We start from the raw sequence: 13262 nt of genomic DNA, 5'->3' as shown, positions 1-13262 counted from the left end.
TTATTTTGAGCAGCATGTTTTGTGGAAAATGATTGCTGGGCCTTCAACCCCGATTTCAGCTCAACTTTCCAGGCACGAATTGCGCTCTTTGGGGGGTAGGTATCTTTAAATTCCTGGTAGTTGGTGTTGCGGTGCTGCTCCAGATTCCCTCTTTTAGTCAGTGCTTGTGTTTGGTGTGTGACGACAAACCAAGTTATCAGAAGATTGATGCTGATGAGAGAGATAAGTGAGACAATGGAGAAACATTCAAAATGCTAATAAGAGAGAAGAGAGAGATTAACGAGAAAGAAACACATTTCAGAATATTGACAGACCGGTTGCTTTGAACCTGAACTGTTTGAAGTTTGATGGACAGGCGATACCCCAGCAGGGGGATAAAAAGAACAGGTTCGCTAAGGCACGTCACACACCACGAGATCACAAGATAACGAGACCCTGGAAGAGTGGTGTGCCCCCACAAGTTGGTGGGACTTTGGAGGTCTGGTCGCGGGAACCGACCATAGACATACAGGGTGAAAAGAGGACGATCGGCGGGAACCTGGTGTGTGTGTCCGCCCTTGCCTGGATGCCGGGTTCACCGCGGAAGAACAGTTGTATCCGGAGTGGAGGGGTCACAGTCGGTGACCACAGAAGACATAACAAAGGGTCCGCCGGAAAGCCAACTGCGAAGAACATCAAAGGTCTGCTGAATCAGATTTGCATATCTCTCTCTCTCTCTCTCTCTCTCTCTCTCTCTCTCTCCAATGGCACAACAGCGATTACTGCGAACAGTACTAAGCTGAACTGAACTCTGCGTCACTTGAGACTGATCATTTTACCCCTAGACTGCGATAGAGCTTGATTGATTCCTATTACCCTAGTTCTGTGTACGTGTGTTTTATCATTGCTAACCTATTGCATTTATATCCGTACGATTAGAGTACTGTGTTACTTATTTCTTTAATAAAACTTTATTAGTTTCTGTTAAACCAGACTCCAACTAAGTGGTCCATTTCTGCTGGTTTGGCAACCCAGTTACGAGGTACGTAACATAAGTGGGGGCTCGTCCGGGATTTTGAACGCTAAATTTGGGACTGGGTGAATTGATTGGGTTAAAATTCCCAAAAGAAAGGAAGGGCAAACAGCAGAAATGGAGATTGAGGAATTTCTAAAGGCGCCAACCTTGGAGGCATTACAGGATGCCAGGAAATCAGAATTGGCAACTGTGGCCAAACGGTTGAATTTTTTTAAGGGGAAGTCGACAATGAGGAGAGCGGAGATGCACAGAGCTATCATAGAGCATTATGTATCTAAAGGTGTGTTTCCCCAAGGGGAGCTGGAGGTGGTATCTATGAGCAAACCTGCTGGAGAGGCGGTGCAGCTGCAGATAGAAAAATTGAGACTCGAGCACGAGTTCCGGATAAGGCAACTAGAACAAGAAGAGTAGCAGTTAGAACGACAAGAGAGAGAGAAACAGAGGGAAAGGGAATTTGAGCTGGAGAAGTTAAGGATGACGCTAGCGCAGGGTCCCATGCCGATCCAAGGTGGAGGGTTCAGGGCGACCCAGGAGGTTAGGCTGGTTCCCCCATTTGAGGAGACCGATGTTGATCGGTACTTCCTACATTTTGAAGAAGTCGCTGCAAGTCAGGACTGGCCGAGGGATAGGTGAGCTGTTTTGCTTCAGAGCGTACTTAAAGGAAAAGCCCAGCAAGCTTACTCGGCATTGTCCGCAGAAGATGCCCAGAAGTGTGATGTGGTGAAAGAGGCGATACTCAGGAATTATGAGTTGGTCCCGGAGGCATACCGGCAGAGGTTCCAGGAATGCGAGGAAGCAGTGGGGCCGCACGTATTTAGAGTTTGCCCATGAGATGCAGATGTATTGTGAGCGTTAGTGCGCCTCGAAAGGGATCAGTGGGGATTATGACAGACTGCTATAGCTAATACTGATTGAGCAGTTTAAAGGTTGTGTCCCTGAAGGTATGAGGCCCTACCTAGATGAGAGAGAGGCAGAAACCTTAGCCGCAACTGCTAAGTTAGTGGATGAATACGTGTTAACGCACAAAGCGAAGTTTACCCCGAGTAAAAGCTACCAGAAGGGTAGTCAAGAGGGTGGAGACAGTCTGCCAGAAAAGTCAGAAAGTAAGCCGGGGACTGGTGAGAAGGATACGGAAGACCGAGAGCAGTTTAGTAGGAAGTCTCCTGGGGTCGTATGCTATAATTGTGGGAAAGCCGGTCACTTTGCGTCCAGGTGCTTTGCCCCAAAGAAGGAGACGGGGAAAGGAAAAACGATGGTTCCAACTGGCTGTATTGAGCTGGCAAATAAACCGCTAGGGGAGAAGAGGTCTGATAAAGTTCAGGAAGGGCGCGAGGTTTATCTCAGCCGGATTGGTGTAGGTGAAGGAGGGGTTAAACCCGGTTCCAGTACCGATCTGGAGAGACACTGGAGCTTGTCAGTCATTAATCTTAAAGAGTGTGTTAGACTTTAGTTCAGAGACCCAGACTGAGGAGGTCAGGGTGATAAAAGGCATTGGGAAAGGGACTGAAGCAGTACCTTTGCACCAGATACACCTAAAAAGCGACTTGGTCTCCGGACCAGTCACGATCGGGGTGAGGCCCGAACTGCCGATGGAAGACGTGGAGGTCTTACTCGGTAATGACCTCGCCGGTGGAAATGTGTTCTCAGCAGTAAAACTGACAAGCCAGCCTGCCAGCATTGAGGCCCCGACCATAGACTCACAGGCTTATCCTGTTTGCGCAGTGACTTGGCGCATGCCCAGAAAGGCTGCCGAAGCGAATGTAGATTTAGCTGAGACATTTTTACCAGCCTTGTACCAGGAGGGGTTAGAAAGTGAGAAGGGGCGTAGTGAAACGGAAGCTGAGGTAGACTTATCATTAGCAAGGAAGGAATTTATACAGACACAGGAGCGAGATGAGGAGCTGATGGTTTTGGCGGAGACAGCTCTCTCTGAAGCAGAATTAAAAAAGGAGCCAGTGGGCTATTATGTGAAGGAGGGAGTACTAAGGAGGAAATGGAGACCAAGTACCGTGCCTGCAGATGAGGAATGGGGGGTGATAGTGCCGAAAATTTATGGGGATGAGATTTTTAACCTGGCCCACAAGATACCCCTCGGTGGACATTTTGGGGTGAGGAAAACAGTCGATAGAATCATGACGCAAACAGGAATTCTGCAGATGCTGGAAATTCAAGCAACACACATCAAAGTTGCTGGTGAACGCAGCAGGCCAGGCAGCATCTGTAGGAAGAGGTGCAGTCGGGCCTGAAACGTCGACTGCACCTCTTCCTACAGATGCTGCCTGGCCTGCTGCGTTCACCAGCAACTTTGATGTGTGTTGATAGAATCATGAAAGAGTCTTACTGGCCGCACAGGAGGAAGGATGCTATTGACTATTGTAGACGTGAGCTAACACAGTTACAGGCTATTAACATGTTAAAAGCTTACCACGATCAGAAAACAGATCTAGTTGGTGTTATCACGAAATTTAATGAGGCTAGGGTGCCACCTGATAAGGGAAAAACCCATTTTGAAAAAATGAGTATGGTGCCGACCAGATGGGAGAACTCTATTGTTTTGGCCAACTTTGCTGATGAGTTCTCTCACTTAACCCCCGAACAGAGTGAGCCGCTGATAAAGCTAATTAACCGGCACGCACACGTATGTCCGGATGTCCCGAGGCAATGCAAAGAGCCGGGACATGGTGTTGTTGTCACATCAGGTCAGCCTAGTGAGCAACACCCCTCTAGGATGATTAAATCAGTGACAAAAGGGCTAAGGAACGCAGAAGCATATATTGACGACTTCGTGGTCTGGAGTGACACGTGGGAGGAGCACATTGTGGCAGTAGAGGAACTGTTTAAAAAGCTGGCTTGAACCTCGCAAAAAGTGAGTTCAGCCACGTGAAGGTCACTTATCTGGGATTTGTGGTAGGAAAGGGGCAGCTGGCACCGATGCAGGCTAAGGTGCGGGCTATCTTGGAAGTCCCCACCCCGACAGACAAGAGAGCCCTGAGAAGGTTCTTGGGGATGATGGGGTACTATCGGAAGTTTTGCAAAAACTTTGCGGATATTACCCTCCCTCTTACTAAGCTCTTGCCAAAGAATGCTAAGATTGTGTGGGACAACCTTTGTTATATTCGTCCGGGATGGAAACCACTGAGAATTTACACTGATCACAACCCATTAGTGTTTTTGGCCACTATGAAGGATAAAAACAAAAGGTTGTTAATTTGGAGCCTGGTCTTAGAGGATATTAAAATAACACATATAAAAGGAACGGAAAATGTGATTGCTGACTGTTTGGCAAGGTGTTGACAACTTAAAGTTCTCTGTATTAGCCGAATAGCTGATGACCCTGTATATTAGTGTGTATCTAATAATGTATTCATGCCTATAATTTTTACCCCGGTAAAAATCCTTTGAAGGATAGGAGTGTGATGACAAACCAAGTTATCAGAAGATTGATGCTGATGAGAGAGATAAGTGAGACAATGGAGAAACATTCAAAATGCTAATAAGAGAGAAGAGAGAGATTAACGAGAAAGAAACACATTTCAGAATATTGACAGACCGGTTGCTTTGAACCTGAACTGTTTGAAGTTTGATGGACAGGCGATATCCCAGCAGGGGGATAAAAGGAACAGGTTCGCTAAGGCATGTCACACACCACAAGATCACAAGATAACGAGACCCTGGAAGAGCGGTGTGCCCCCACAAGTTCTGGCCGAGATCCTTCATCATTTGTGGATGTGGAGAGGATGCTTGCTAGTGGGTGAGTCTACGGCACAGCCAGAGGGCACAGCCTCAGAATAGAGGGATGTCCATTTAGAACAGAGATGAGGAAAAATTTATTTAGCCGGAGGGTGAAGAACCTGTGGAATTCTTTTCCACAGATGGCTGTGCAGATCATTGGGCACAATTAAGCTGGAGGGTGATAGATGCTTGATTAGTCAGGACATCAAGGGTTATGGGAAGAAGGCAGGAGAATGGGGTTGAGCAGGATAATAAATCAGCCATGACAGAATAGTGAAGCAGACTTGATGGGCCGAATGGCCTAATTGTGGTCTTATGGACTAACTTTCAAGGACCCTACAACTCATGTTCTCAATATGTCTTGCTTATTTTATTCTTTAATTATTTTTGCATTTGCACAATTTGTTGTCTTTGTTGTGTGCAGTTTTTCATTGATTCCTTTATTTCCTTGCATTTACCATAAATGTGAACATATATGGTGTCAAATACTTACTTTGATAATACGTTTACTTTGAACCTTTGAACTGTAGATTGGCACATGAATATAGAGAGGAGGGAGGGATATGTTCTATGTGCAGGGAAGAGAGGTTAGATTAATTAGCATTCATGGTTTAATTAGGTCAGCATAACATTTTGGGCCGAAAGGTCTATCCTGTGCCGTACTGTTCAATATCATACTTTCTATGTTTTATGAATGCCGTAATTATGGTTAATGGGTTTGCAGATGATGTTTAAATCATTGGTATGGTTGGCAATGAGGAGGATGATCAAAACCTACAAGATGATATGAATTATTTGGTGATATGCGCAGAGCAAGCCCGATGAATTTTAATCTTGATTATGTGTGAGATGATGTGTTTTGTGAGGATTGGTAGGCATAGGGCATACACAACAAATTATAAACATTAGAAATTCTGCAGATGCTAGAAGTCCAAAGCAACACACACAAAATGCTGGAGGAACTCAGCAGGTCAGGCAGCATCTATAGAAATGAATAAACAGCCAGCGTTTCAGGTCAAGACCCTTCTTCGGGACTGAAAAGGAAGGGGGAGGATGCCTGAATAAAAAGGTGGGGGAAGGAGAAGGAGGATAGCTAGAAGGTGGTAGGTGAAGCCAGTTGGGTAGGAAAGGTAAAGGGCTGGAGAGGAAGGAATTTGATAGGGAGGAAAGTAGACCATAGGGAATGAGGAGGGAACTCAGGGGGAGGTAATAGGCAGGTGAGAAGAGGTAAGAGACTAGAGAGGGGAACAGGACCCTAAGGGGTGCTGATGATGATGGTACTGAGAAACAGAAACATGTAGATTTTTAAACAACTTTTTCCCATAACTTCAGAGAACAAAGCCATTAGGTTTGTAAATTTCTCCCTAAATTTTACTCCCTTTTTTCCTTCAAAATGTAGATCAAATCTGAGGGGGAAGTGTGCAGTAAACAGCAGGACCGTTAGAAACATTGATGTACAGAGGATACAGATCTGTAATTCCCTTAAAGAGACAACACAAGTAGTTAGAGGTAGAGAAGGCATATGGCATACTCACCATCATTGATCAAGGTATTGGGGAAGTTTGGAAATCATGTCACAGCTGTATAAAACTTTGATTAGGGCACAACTGGAGCATTGGGTGCAATTCTCATCACTGCATTTGAGCAAGAATGTGGAGGCTTTGGAGAGCTACAGAAGAGATTCACTGGGATGTTACCTAAATTTGAGAGTATTAATTATGACAAGAGGTTACACTAACCTGGATCATTCGATCTGGAGTGGCAGTAGCTGAGGGGAAATCTTGTATAAAATTAGGAAAGGCCTAGATAGATTAGCTAAGTGTCTCTTTTCCCAAGGTGTAAATCTCAAATACTTTAAGGAGAGAAGAGGAAAGTTTAAAGGAGATGTATGAGGCAACTATTTTTTACACAGTGGTAGGTAGCTGCCACGTAGGGTGGTGGAAGCAAACTCTTAGGGACACTTAAGAGGCTTTTAGGCAGACCCGTGAATATGTAGGGCTACGGACAGAAGTGGATCATGTGCAGTGAAATAGGATTCATTGAATTTGGCATCATGGTTGGCATGGTTAAGGGTTGAAGGGCCTGTTCCTGTGTAGTACTGTTCTATATGAAATTCCATTTTGCTTCTGATGAAGGAGATCATTGGCTCATTTCAATGTTAGTTGAAACGAACAAGGAGAATTAAGATGAGCTGCTGAATTTTGAGAATGAAGCTTGCATTGTCAGTGAAGGACAAAGATCTGCATAAAATTCAGCCTTTTGGTTTCTCTGAAGAAATTTTTCTGGCTGATATGTAAATGTCTCACAATGAATGTAATACCACCTACAGTGAAAGCATTCTTTAGATGTAAAATGCATTGACCTGGAAAGGTGATAAAACAACATACAATGAGATTTTTTCTCCTCACTCTCTAATAAGTTTTGCTTTTGGATTTGTGATTCTGTATTTACAACAACTGGGATTTCCCTTAATATCAATTGGGAGTTAGATTATGTATTTGAAAAATTATGCTTCTATTCCCATTTGGATTGAATTATGGCAGAGAATTGTGGTACATGATGCAGATCTCTGGTCTATTTGTTGACAAGTTATGCTTAGAAGCTGTTCTTTATGTTTGCTTAAAATAGAGAACCCATTGTTCTAATGACAAAAAGAATTTGCACCTTTTAAGACCTCTTGGTGCTTGTTTTACAGAGTGTGAAGTACTTCCGATGTGCCACAATTACGTGGATATCCATGCATTCTTGCTAAGTGAGTTAACAATGAGTTAAATGGAATATTTAGTGAGGATTGTTAAGAAAGGAATTCTGGTCCATTAAATAAAGGAACACACATCAAAGTTGCTGGTGAACGCGAGGCCCTTCATAAAGGATTGAGTCTATTATGTCATTAGATAAGAAGATCAGATCTCAGTCAGTGAAGATTCCAGGAATGAAAGAGTTATCATACAAGGAATATTTAATGGCTCTGGGTCTGTACTCACTGGAATTCAGAAGGATGAGGGGGTATCTCATGGAAACCTTTCAAATGTTGAAAGGCCTAGACAGAGTAGATGTGGAAAGGATGTTTCCCATGGTGAAAGAGTCTAGGACAAGAGGGCACAGCTCAGGATAGAGGGGTGCCCTTTCAGAACAGAGATGCGGAGAAATTTCTTTAGCCAAAGGGTGGTGAATCTCTGGAATTTGTTGCCACATGCAACTGTGGAGACCAGGTTGTTGGGTGTATTTAAGGCAGAGATTGATAGGTTCTTGATTGGACATGGCATCAAAGGTTATGGGGAGAAGGCCGGGAACTGGGGTTGAGGAAGAGGGAAAAAAAGGGATCAGCCATGATTGAATGTCAGAGCAGCCTTGATGGGCCAGATGGCCTAATTCTGCTCCTATATCTTATGGTCCATGGTCTTATGATTGGTACCATGTCCTTGCCAAGCATCAACACAGGTACACCTCAAGGGTGTATGCTTGTTACCCTGCTCTACTCCCTATACACAGTACTTTGTGGTTAACCACAACTCCAATGCTATTTTCAAAATCATCAACACTACAGTTGTTGGATGAATCACAGGTAGTAATGAGCCAAGATCACCTGGTTGAGAAATGCCACAGAAATTATCTCTCTCTCAAAGTCAGCAATACTTTATACTTTATTGTCACCAAACAATTGATACTAGAACGTACAATCATCACAGCGATATTTGATTCTGCGCCTCCCGCTCCCTGGAGTACAAATCGATAGTAAATATTAAAAATTTAAATTATAAATCATAAATAGAAAATAGAAAATGGAAAGTAAGGTAGTGCAAAAAAACCGAGAGGCAGGTCCGGATATTTGGAGGGTACGGCCCAGATCCGGGTCAGGATCCATTCAGCAGTCTGATCACAGTTGGAAAGAAGCTGTTCCCAAATCTGGCTGTATGTGTCTTCAAGCTCCTGAGCCTTCTCCTGGAGAGAAGAGGGACAAAAAGTGTGTTGGCTGGGTGGGTCGAGTCCTTGATTATCCTGGCAGCATTGCTCCAACAGCGTGCGCTGTAAAGTGAGTCCAAGGACGGAAGATTGGTTTGTGTGATGTGCTGCGCTGTGTTCACGATCTTCTGCAGCTTCTTCTGGTCTCGGACAGGACAATTTCCATACCAGGCTGTGATGCACCCTAGAAGAATGAAAGGTCTCCGCCTGAAACGTTGACTATTTACAATTAAAGAGCTGATTACAGAATTTAGGAAGTGGAAAGACGGAAAAACATGCACCAGCTTACAATGGGGAATCAGTGGTGGGTCGTCAGCAGCTTTAAATTTCCAGGTGTTATCGTATCAGATGACCTGTCCTGGGCCCAGCAAATATGCAATCATAAGAAATGTGCAACAGCATCTTTACTTTCTTAGGAAGCTCGGCTTGTCAGCAAACACTCTAAAGATGTACTGTTGAATGTACACTGACTAGTTGCACTGTAAACAAGAGAAAATCTGTAGATGCTGGCAGTGGTCTGGTACAGTAATTCAAATGCACAAAATCATAAGAAGCTGCAAAGAGTGGTGGATTCTGGCCGATATGTCATAGGCACAACCCTCCCCAACACTGGTAGTAATCACAGCTAAGAAGGCAAGATCCCGCCATCTGGGACATTCCATCTTTTCACAGCTGCCATCAAGCAAGAGTTACAGAAGCCTGAAGCTGAATATCTGAAGGCAGGTAGCTGTTCCTGAACAGCTCTTGAACCAGCTGGCAAAACCCTTCTCACTACAGTTTAGCAACTTTGCACTAGAATAGATTCTGTTATCTTGTAAAATACTCATTTGATTATGCTTTTCTTGTGAATGCTGTTTATACTGTATGATGCTGTATTGCTGCAAGTAAGTTTTACATTGAAGCTGTGCACACATGTACTTGTGCATATGACGGTAAAGTCAACTGACATTAAGGAGAAAGAACGAATCAAATCAAATCAAGTTTAATTGTCATTCAAACCATACATGTATACAGCTGAATTCGACAGCGTTCCTCTGGGGCCAAGTTACACATGTAGCATATTCTGCCACTAGATGGGAGTAGCAATAACTAGAGGAAAGAGTGCAAATTAGAGGAGAGAGCAATGCTCTACTAACAACTGTTCCTGGTTAATATTTCAAAGCCAGGGAAGTGCGAGGAAGGACTTCCAGACAGTGATGTACCCATAAAGTCCTCTTCCTCTTGGACAAGGCACCAGCTCTACCACTCACTGGACGTCTGATGACTGGCCTCAAACAAGCAAAACCATAAAGTCGGGGTGCGGGTTCAATTCCCGTCACTGCCTGTGAGGAGTGTGTACGTTCTCCCCATGACCATGTGGGTTTCCTCCAGTTTCCTCCCACATTCTGAAGGCATACCAGTTGGTAGGTTAATTGGTCATTGTAAATTGTGTTGTGATGAGGTTCAGATTAAATTGGGGGATTGCTGTATGGCGTGGCTCAAAGGTCTGGAGGGGCCTGTTCCACAGTGTATCTCAATACTGTAAATAAATAAATAGATCAATGTCTATCACATAAAAAGTCTCCTCCTTTGATATCAATTTTAGTGGGGTTCGATCCTGTCCTGATTAGATTGGGCCAAGGCTATAAGGAGATCTGGCATCACATGGGCATGGCAGAGTCCAAGATGAGCATCAGCATACACATTAAAGAATTAGTGAAAAGGCAATGTTGCAATAGTCATGGGGGATTCGTATATTGGGAAAATCAGATTGGTGCTGGATCCCAAGAGACAGAGTTTGTAGAATGCGGTTCAGCTGTGTTTTTGGAATGGAGTGTGGTTGAGCCCACAAGGGGATCAGCTATTCTGGATTGAGTGTTATGTAATGAACTGGATTTGATTAGGGAGCTTAAGTAAAGGTACCTTATGGGGCTATGATGGGACTCACCCTGCAATTTGCGAAGGAGGAGATAAAGTTAGATGTATCAGTATTACAGTGGGAGTAAATGAAATTACAGAGACATGAGAGAGAAGCTGGCCAAAATTGATTGGAAGGGAACACTAACAGGGATGATGACAGAGCAGCATAGCTGGAATTTCTGAGAGCATTTTAAGGCACAGGATAGATACATCCCAAAGAAGAAGTAATACCCTAAAGGCACGATGATGCAACGGTGGCTGATAAGAGAAGTCAAAGTCAACATAAAAGCAAAAGAGAGGGCAAATAATAGAGCAAAAATACTGTAAGTGGCAAGTTAGAATATTGCTAAGCTTTTGAAAAACAATAGTCAACCAAAACAGCCATGGAGAGGGGAAGAAGATGAAATATGAAGGGAAACTAGCCAGTAATATCAAAGAGGATACCAAATGTTCTTTTAGATATATAAAGAGTAAAAGAGAGGCAAAGGTAGATATTGGAGCATTGGAAAATGATGCTGGGGAGGTAATAATGGAGGACAAGGAAATACCAGACAAACTGAATACGTATTTTGCATCAGTCTTCACTGTGGAAGTCTCCAGAAGTTCAAGCGTTTCAGAGGGCAGAAGTGAGTATAGTTTCTATTACTAGGGAGAAGGTTCTTGGGATGCTGAAAGATCTGAAGGCAGATAAGTCACCTGGACCAGATGGACTACACCCCAGGTTATTGAAAGAGGTAGCTGAAAAGATTATGGAGGCATTAGTATTGATCTTTCAAGAATCAATAGATTCTGGCATGGTTCCAGAGCACTGGAAAAAATGGAAATGTCACTCTACTCTTCAAGAAGGGAGAGAGGCAGAATAAAGGAAATTATAGGCTAGTTAGCCTGACCCCAGTGGTTGGAAGATGTTGGAGTTAAAGTTGATTGTTAAATGTGTGCTTTCAGGGTACTTGGAGGCATAGAAACATGGAAATATAGAGATCTACAGAATGTTACAGGCCCTTCAGCCCACAATGTTGTGCCAACTATGTAAGCTACTCTAGAAACTGTCTAAAATTTCCCTACCACACAGCCCTCGATTTTTCTAAGTTTCATATACCTATCTAAGAGTCTCTTAAAATTCCCTATTGTATCCTCCTCTACCACCTTCACTGGCAGTGCATTCCATGCACCCACCGCTCTTTGTGTGAAAAACCTACCTTTGATATCCCCCTTGTACCTACTTCCAAGCACCTTAAAACTGTGCCTTCTCGTGTTAGCCATTTCAGCACTGGGAAAAAGCCTTTGACTATCCACATGATCAGTGCCCTTCATCATCGTATACACCTCTATCAGGTCACCTCTCATCCTCCGTCGCTCCAAGGAGAAGAGGCCAAGTTCACTCAACCTATTCTCATAAAAGGCATTCCCTCCAATCCAGGCAATATCCTTGTAAGTCTCCTCTGCACTCTCTCTATAGTATCCACAATCTTCCTGTAACAAGATGACCAGAACTGAACTCAGTACTCCAAGTACAGATGATAAAATAGGCCAAAGTCAGCATGGTTTTGTTAAAGGAAACTCTTGCCTGATAAATTTCTTGGAATTCCTTGAGGAAATAACAAGCAGGAGAGACAAAGGAGAATCAATGGATGTTGTGGACTTGGATTTTCAGAAGGCCTTTAACAATGTGCTGCACTTAAGACTGCTTAATAAGATCAGGGCCTATGGTATTACAGGAATATACTAGCATGGATAGAACATGGCAGGAGGCAAAGAATGGGAATAAAGGGAGCTGATTGGCTGTTGGTGACTAGCGATGCTCTGCAACGCACTGGTGTTGGAACTGTTTCTTTTTATGCTGTATGATGAGTGAATTGATGGCTTTGTGGTTACGTTTGCAAATAATACAAAGTTAGGTGGAGGAAGCATGGAGGCTGCAGAAGGATTTACCATAGATTAGGAGAATAGGCAAAGAAGTGAAAGAAGAAACACAGTGTTTGGAAGTATAAGGTTATTCACTAAAGGGAATAAAAGCATAGGCTATTTTCTAAACAGGGAGAAAATTCCAAATCCAAAGTGCAAAGGGACTTGGGAATCCTCGTGCAGGATTCCCTAAAGATTACTTTGCAAGTTGAGTTGGTGCTGAGGAAGGCAAACGCAAATGCAAGGATAGTTATAATGCTGATGCTTTATAAGACACTGGTGAGTCTCACTAGGAGTATTGTGGGCTATTTTGTGCCCTTATTTAAGAAAGGATTTGCAGACATTGGAGAAGGTTCACAGGTTCACAGAAATAATTCTGGGAACGAAAGGCTTATCATATGAGGAACAATTGATGGCTCTGGGCCTGTAGTAGCTGGAATTTAGAAGAATGAGGGGTTATCTAATTGAAACCTATCAAATGTCAAAAGGCCTAGATAGAGCAGATGTGGACAGAATGTTTCCTATGGTGGCAGATTCTAGGAGCAGATGGCACAGCCTCAGAATAGAAGGATGTCCACTTATAACGGAGATGATGAGTAGTTTTAGTCAGATGGTGGTGAGTCTGTGGAATTCATTGCCACAGGCAGCTGTGAAGGCCAGGTTATTGGGTGCATTTACTGATAGATGCTTGATAAGTTCTGGCATGCAAGGATACAGGGAGAAGGCAGGAGAATCGGGTTAACATGGA

The sequence above is a fragment of the Mobula hypostoma genome, chromosome 5 (genome assembly GCF_963921235.1).
Source record: "Mobula hypostoma chromosome 5, sMobHyp1.1, whole genome shotgun sequence".
NCBI lineage: Eukaryota > Metazoa > Chordata > Chondrichthyes > Myliobatiformes > Myliobatidae > Mobula > Mobula hypostoma.
This window is presented reverse-complemented; position numbering follows the sequence as displayed.